Source organism: Mirounga leonina, unplaced genomic scaffold (genome assembly GCF_011800145.1).
Source record: "Mirounga leonina isolate KUSES-001 unplaced genomic scaffold, KU_Mleo_1.0 Mir_488, whole genome shotgun sequence".
Lineage (NCBI taxonomy): Eukaryota > Metazoa > Chordata > Mammalia > Carnivora > Phocidae > Mirounga > Mirounga leonina.
This window is the reverse complement of record NW_023270777.1, coordinates 6151096-6158274: the sequence shown is the minus strand read 5'-3', so window position 1 is coordinate 6158274 and position 7179 is coordinate 6151096. Positions and strand designations below refer to the sequence as shown.

Sequence of the window (7179 nt, the reverse complement as noted above, 5' to 3'; positions counted from 1 at the left end):
CAGACATGCTCTTTTAACTTCTCACCTACCCAATTAATGATTATGATCCTATACAACGAGAATCCATTTTTACGGACAGAGACATATAAAGAATGTGGAATCCGATATATTCACCCAAAGAAACCCAAACTCAAAATCAAGCCTAGATAGGACGTGACAGAGTCAAAAGACCAGTTTCAGAAACACATTCTCTCTTTCCACAGTTCTACAGAAATCTAAGTGACAGATCTTTTCCATCAACCTGTTATTTCCTACCTCACGGAGTATTACAAAAGTAGCCACTTGTCTCCATTAGTAAAACCCACAAGATCCACATCTATAATATAAAATTTTTAAACTACAGAGAAATTTGGTAAATATAAAGAATTCTTTTCCTGTCATGGAAGATTGAAAACCACATCCCTTGAAGACTCAAAGTTGGGAGAATTTTCCAGCAGGAGTGCTTTTAAAATTATTTCCGTGACCCCCTAAAAGATGGCCAATGAACTGCACAAGACAGGGGAATAAGTGTACTCTTATCTATCATATGTAACCTCCAGGAGCTTCTAGAACAAGGAAGTGGGGCTAAGTGCACAAGGCTCATGGTTCTAGGAGCCTAAAATGTCCACCAGAAAAGGGTCTGATAACTCAAAGATGAAAACTTTTAGAAGGATTTCTGCTTCTGACTATGACAAGTTCCCTTGTATCTGCCACTAATAACAACCAGAACTGCCAGGTTTTGGAGGGGAGAAAAAGTAATCTGTTTAAAGGATTCCAAGAGCTACCAAAGTGATGAGCCAAGATCACAGGGAGAAAAAAACTCAAGATATTTGCTACTTTATAATCATCACTGGGATAAAAAGCTACGAAGCTAATTGGCTGAGGAAAAGGGCAAAGATCTTATATAATTTTTCATATGCAATATCTACCAGTCAAAAAATATCACAAATGCAAGGACAGGACTCAAAGACCAAGAGGGAAAAAGGATAATAGAAACAGATTCACATAATATAACAGGATTATCAGCTATGGCTTCTAAAATAACTAATATTAATATGTTCAGCAAAACATATGAAAGCTGATGAACTTCAGTAGAAAACTGAAATCTGTGAGAAAACAATCAAATGTAAATTCTAGAATTCTAAAAGTCATACCTGAAATTAGTAATTCAGTAAGTGGGTTTAACAGCAGCCCAAGCAGAGTTGGAGGAAAAACACAGCTGTGCTCCCACCCTGAAACACAACAAAAGACAACAGAAAGTACAGAGAAGAGAATAAGAGACATGTGGGTCATGGTAAAAAGTCTACATGTGTAACTGAAATCCCAGAAAGAAAGAGGAAAGAAAATGGACCTGCAATTTTATTTAGAAAGTGAATAAAAGTTTTGAAGGCTAAAGAAAGACAACAAGCCACAGTTTCAAGAAACACCATCCTATCCATTTACTTCCTTCCAACAAAGGAAGTCCTACCCCGGCATATCATGGCAGAGCCACTAAAACCAACAACAAAGGGAAAAGAGAACCTTTCCTGAACAGGATCAATAATAAGATTTACACATGATTTTTTAACAGAAAAGAGAGAGGTCAGAAGACAAAGAACTACTGTGACACAGATTACCTTGTCTCAGCTACCGATCCCAAGGGGACAAAGTACCATGTACCAATTACCAATCCCAGGGAAGCCTCCCAATACTTCTGCCCACTGCATCTTGGTATCAGACTCTCCAAGAACACAATGCTGCCAGGCCCTGGATGGAACAGCACTCTGCTTACATAGAGTAGAGACAGTAGGATCAGCTTCAATAGTAGGCATCAGTGCCCCATGGCCAGGAGGTCTCTCCTGGTGACACAGGACACTTTGCCTACACACGCCCCTCTCATGCCACAGCGGATGGAGCTCTGTCCCCTCCCTGAGGAGGAGAGAGGTACCCTGGGGTTGGCGAGGTGCCATATGATACATGTGCCTTACGCAGAGTAAAAGATCAGCCTGTGAGCAGAAAACAGGGGAAGATAGCCCCACAGAAGGCAACAAGCCCAGCACAGGCTGTGTGGGCTCTTTATCTCTTGGTAGGGAAGTATTCCAAGCTGCAGGCCTACTCTGACGCAGCTGAGTGGGGGCTGAAACGTGCATGCACAAGACTGCCTTTCCCAACAAATATCACCCTTAAATGCTGAAAGAAAATAACCGTCACCCCAACTGACCACCCTGTGAAAATATTCTTCCCCCAAAAACCAAAGATGAGACGAAGATAACCTGTCATCAACGGGACTGTTTTAAAAGGAATACTGAAAGAAGTTCTTCAGGACAAAAGGGAACTAATCTCAGAGGAAAGCCCAAAATGCAGGAGGGAATGAAGACCCACAGAAAGAGTATGTATGTGGGCAAATCTAAATGAATATTTGCTATACAACAATAACGCCTTGTGGAATTTTAAATGTAAGTTAAAATACATGAAAATAACATAAAAGTGGGGAGGAACCTTGTGAAGAAAGCAATGAAAGAACCAATTCCTTCACACACTTATAAATCAAGGAAGTATGCCTTTGTCACAAAGAGTAAGCAAAAGGAAGAGTAAAATATATGTGTGTGTATTTACCAATTGATAAAAGAGAAAAAATGGAATAAAAAATGCTGATATGACCACAAAAAGAAAACAAAGGAAAAATAACAAATCCACCATCAAAATAGGAGATTTAAATACACTTCTTTCAGTAACTGATAAAACAGATTTAAAAAGTGAAAATACAGGAAATTTAAACAAACTTGACTGATTGGCATGTATAAAACACTGGGTTCAACAACTGCAGAATGCATATTTTTCCAAGTTCTCACAGAGCATTGTAAAGTTAACCTGTATGCTATCTGCTAGCCCATAAAGGAAGTTCCAATGAATTCCAAAAATCCGAAGCCATGCAGAATATGTCCTCTGACTTCAGTGGAATCACATTAGAAATCAATATACAAGATACAGATTAATACCTCAAATGCTTGGAAATTAAGCAATACTCTTATAAATAACTAAGGGATCATGAAGAAACAGGAATGGAAATTAGGAAATACATGTAGTAGGAGATTGTGGGGATACAGCATGTCAGGAATAGGCTACTGCTAGAGTAGTCCTTGCTGGGAATCATAGCTTTGAAAACACAGATCAGAAGAGAAAAGGGCTGAAAACCAGTGACTTACGTAACTATCTGAAAGGCATAAGAATAGGGGTATGGTTGCCTGGTTGGCTCAGTCGGTAGAGCACACAACTCTTGATCTGAGGTCATGAGTTTGAGCTGCATGTTGGGCATGGAGCCTACTAAAAAAAAGAAATTTTTAAAAAAGGACATAGGGATAGAAAGCATATTAAATTCAAGAACGGTAGAAAGAAAAAAATATGTCTAGGACAGAAAAACTGATGAAATAGAAAACAAATGTAATAAAATCAAGAAAGCCAAAAGCTGTTCCTTTGAAAAGACGAAAACAATCGACAAAGAAGCAATACAGCAAATACAACTGATAAAGAGCAGAGAAGGTACGCATTTCTAATACTGGACCTCAAAAGGGGTGTATCACTACAGATCCTACCAATAATCAAGGAACAGTGAGAGAATATTTTTGAACAATTTTGTGCAAACACACTTGAAATTTCAGCCAAGGCAAATTCCCAGAAAAATACAATTTACAAACTGGCATAAGAAGAAATAGAAAATCTAAAAAATCCTATATTTATTAAAGAAATTGAATTCATAATTTAAAACCTCTCCACAAAGAAAACTCTGGTCTCTGAGATGTTCATTGTCAAGATCCACTGAATATTTAAAGGAGAAATTAACTATTTTAAACAAAACTTCTAGGGACTAGAACAAAAAAGGGAACACTTCCCCACCAATTTTATGAGGCCATATAATCTTATTACCAAAAAAACCTGGCAAGGAAACTACAAGTAAGGAAATCATAGGCCAAGATCTCTCATGAGCAAAGTTGCAAAAGTTCTAAACAAAAGGGTAGCAAGTCAAATTCAGCAATATAAAAATAGTACACCACAGCAAAATTGGTCGTATTCTGACTCTTAAATGAGTCAGTTTAACATTTCAAAGTCAATCAATGGAATTTTCAAAAATCATTTGATCAACTAAAAAGATAGAGAAAAACCATGTGATAAGTCTCAATATCCAAGCATAATAAAATGCAGTAAACTGGAAATGGAACATAATTTTCTTAGTCTGCCAAAAGGTGTCTACAAGAGAATCTACATCAAACATAATACTTAATGACAAAATACTTAAAGGTTTTCTCTTCATATTAGGAACAAAACAATGAAATTCCCCTCACCATTTCTACTGAACAATGTACTAAAGATCCTAGCCAGCACAAGAAAACAAAAGAAATATTATTCATAGACAGGACTGTGTTCATAAGAGATCCAAAAGAATCTACAGATATGTCATTAAAACCAGTAAACAAACTTAGATTACTTAGATCAGTAAGGTCACTAGATACAAATTCAATATACAAAAGCACATTGTATTTCTATTCATTAGCAATGAAAATGAGAAAATTAAATGATATGGTAACATAACAGCACCAAAAAAATATGAAACACCTGAAAATAAGCCAAATAGAAAACGTAAAAAGCTACTCAGAATATTACAAAATATCACTGAGAAATTCAAGACAGTCTAAGTAGTAAAATAAAGAGATATACTATGTTCATGGATTTAAATTTAATATTACATATTGAATATGTATTCTCTCCAGACCGAGCTAAAGATTCCATATTCAATATACCAGCAGGTGTGTGTTTGAGTGTGTGCATGTGTAATGAACAAGGTGAGTATAATGTTAAAGGCCTAAACAGTCTTGAGGAAAAAGAACAGGGCTGGAGGATTTACAACGCCAGATATCAATGCATGCTATAAAGCTGCAGTAAGTAAAACAGCATGGTACTGGCACAAAGATAGACGATACAATGGAATGAAAGAAATACAGACATATACATCACACACACACAGAGAAAAATAAAGAGAGAAACTTGATTTATGACAAAAGTATCACTTCATAGCAGCGGAGAAAGGCTGATCTCACTAAAAAGGTGCTGGGTTAACAGGATATCAATATGAAAAAATGCATCATTAACCTCTATCTCATACCAAGCATAAAAATATATTCGAGATGGATAAGTCTAAATATGAACAGTAAAAGAGTGCTTTAGATTACTTAAACCAGATGCAAAAACACTAATTCCAAAAGAAAACAATGATAAATTGAATTACATTAAGAATTTCTGTTCATTGTTAAATACTGTAAGAGAGTAAAAAGGCATGTGGAGAGTAGGAGAAAATATTTGTACACATAATTCCCATAAAAGATTTGTCTAGAACACATATTTTTTAAAAACCTTCAAATCAATAAGAAAAACATAAATGACCTACAAAAATAGCCAAAAGATTTAAACCTTGGCAGCTCAGTCAGTTAAGTGTCTGACTCTTGATTTTGGCTCAGGTCGTGATCTCATGGGTCCTGAGAGTCCATGCGCTCTGCATGGAGTCTGCTTGGGATTCTCTGCCTCTCCCTCTCCCTGTGTACCCCCCCCCCCAAACAAACAAACGAACAAACAAATAAGATTTAAACAGTTTCTTTACAAAGTAGGGTATTTAAATGGCCAATAAATATATAAAAAGGCCGTTCACTCATCTTCAGGAAAAATCAAATTACATCATGGTAAGGAATCACAACAAACCACCAGAGTAGTGATATTTAAAAGACTGACACTGGGACAAACGAAGTCTCTTCTACCACTGGGGTGAGCATAAATTCACGCAATCACGTAGGAACACTGTTTTTACATTATCTCCTAACACTGAGTCCATGCAAATCCTCTTGCCTAGCAATTCTCCTCCTAGGATACATGTGTTTATGTGCCCGCTCAAAAAAAACATATACAGAAGTTTCTGGCAGTCATAGTTAAAAACTGAAAATGTTCATCTATCCCAAAAGAGACAGATGCACTGTGAGTTGTGATATATTCATACCACAGACAAGTAGCACTGAAAACGAATGAACTGCAACCACGTGTAACAAAATGGACGGTTCCTACCAACATAACGTAGGCAAAAGAAGTAGACGTTAAATATATACGGCATGATTTCATTCATTTAAACTTCACGAATTTGCATGTCATCCTTGTGCAGGGGCCATGCCGATCTTCTGTCATTCCAATTTTAGTATAAAACTTCAAAAGTAGGCAAAACCAATCAATGGTAGCAGAAGTCAGGACAACGGTTTGGTCCTTTGGGGAGGAAATGATTAAAAATGAAGCCAATGAGGTTGGGTGGGGAAAGCAGAGTCAACAGATGGAGAAAGGCCGACTGCTGGGGATATTGCTGAAACCCTTCACCCAAGCTCACCTGACTCTACTTCCCTCTACTGCTGGACCTCTGAATTCCAAGAGACTCTAGTTTCAAATGAGTTGTTGCCTTTTGCACCAGTCTTGACCTCTGCCTGGAAACCAGCTCCTGCTAGAAATGGAGACCTGGAAAGACGGGTTTCTCTGCATGTATGAAGGTGAGAACAGAGTGATCGACAGATTACAACAGAGAGAGGATTTTCAATCCAGCTGTGGGAAGGTTCTGTGCTTCTGTGGGCCCTATTTGAAAGTAGAAGCTTGGGTAGGGATGGATCTAGTTTGTGACATGGACTGGATTTGGTGTGGGTGCAGTAAGCTAATGCTTTCTCCATCGATACCTCCAAACCTGCTCCATATCTCACTTCCTTCCCCTTGAATAACCCACTCAGGTGGGACCAACAGTCTCATTTTTAGATATAAATCCAATCCAAAAGAATACGGAAACACCTATCATACAGCTACATCAAAACATCTCCCCTTGGGTTGATGGGATGAATTATGTTTCCCCAAAAAGAGATATGTGGAAGTCCCGACCCTCAACATTTCAGAATGCAGCACTATTTGGAAATAGCGTTGTTGTAGATGTCATTAGTTAAGATGCAGTCATGCTGAAGGACGGTGGGCCCCTGATCCAATGTGACTGGTCGCAGGAAGACGCCGCCATGTGATGGTGGAGACAGAGACAGAGGGGATGTGTCTACAAGCCAAGGAATGCCGAGGACATTTTCGACGACACCAGAAGCTAAGACAAAGGGAACTGATTCTCCCCTGGAGCCATGGAGAGAGCACGGCCCTGCCGACATCTTG

The 7179-nt window shown here is 38.2% G+C and overlaps 1 pseudogene; it reads right to left on the bottom strand.

The window, feature by feature from the left end:
* Positions 1-6112: 6112 nt before the first annotated feature.
* LOC118000201 lies at positions 6113-6209 on the bottom strand (annotated as a pseudogene).
* Positions 6210-7179: the final 970 nt, after the last annotated feature.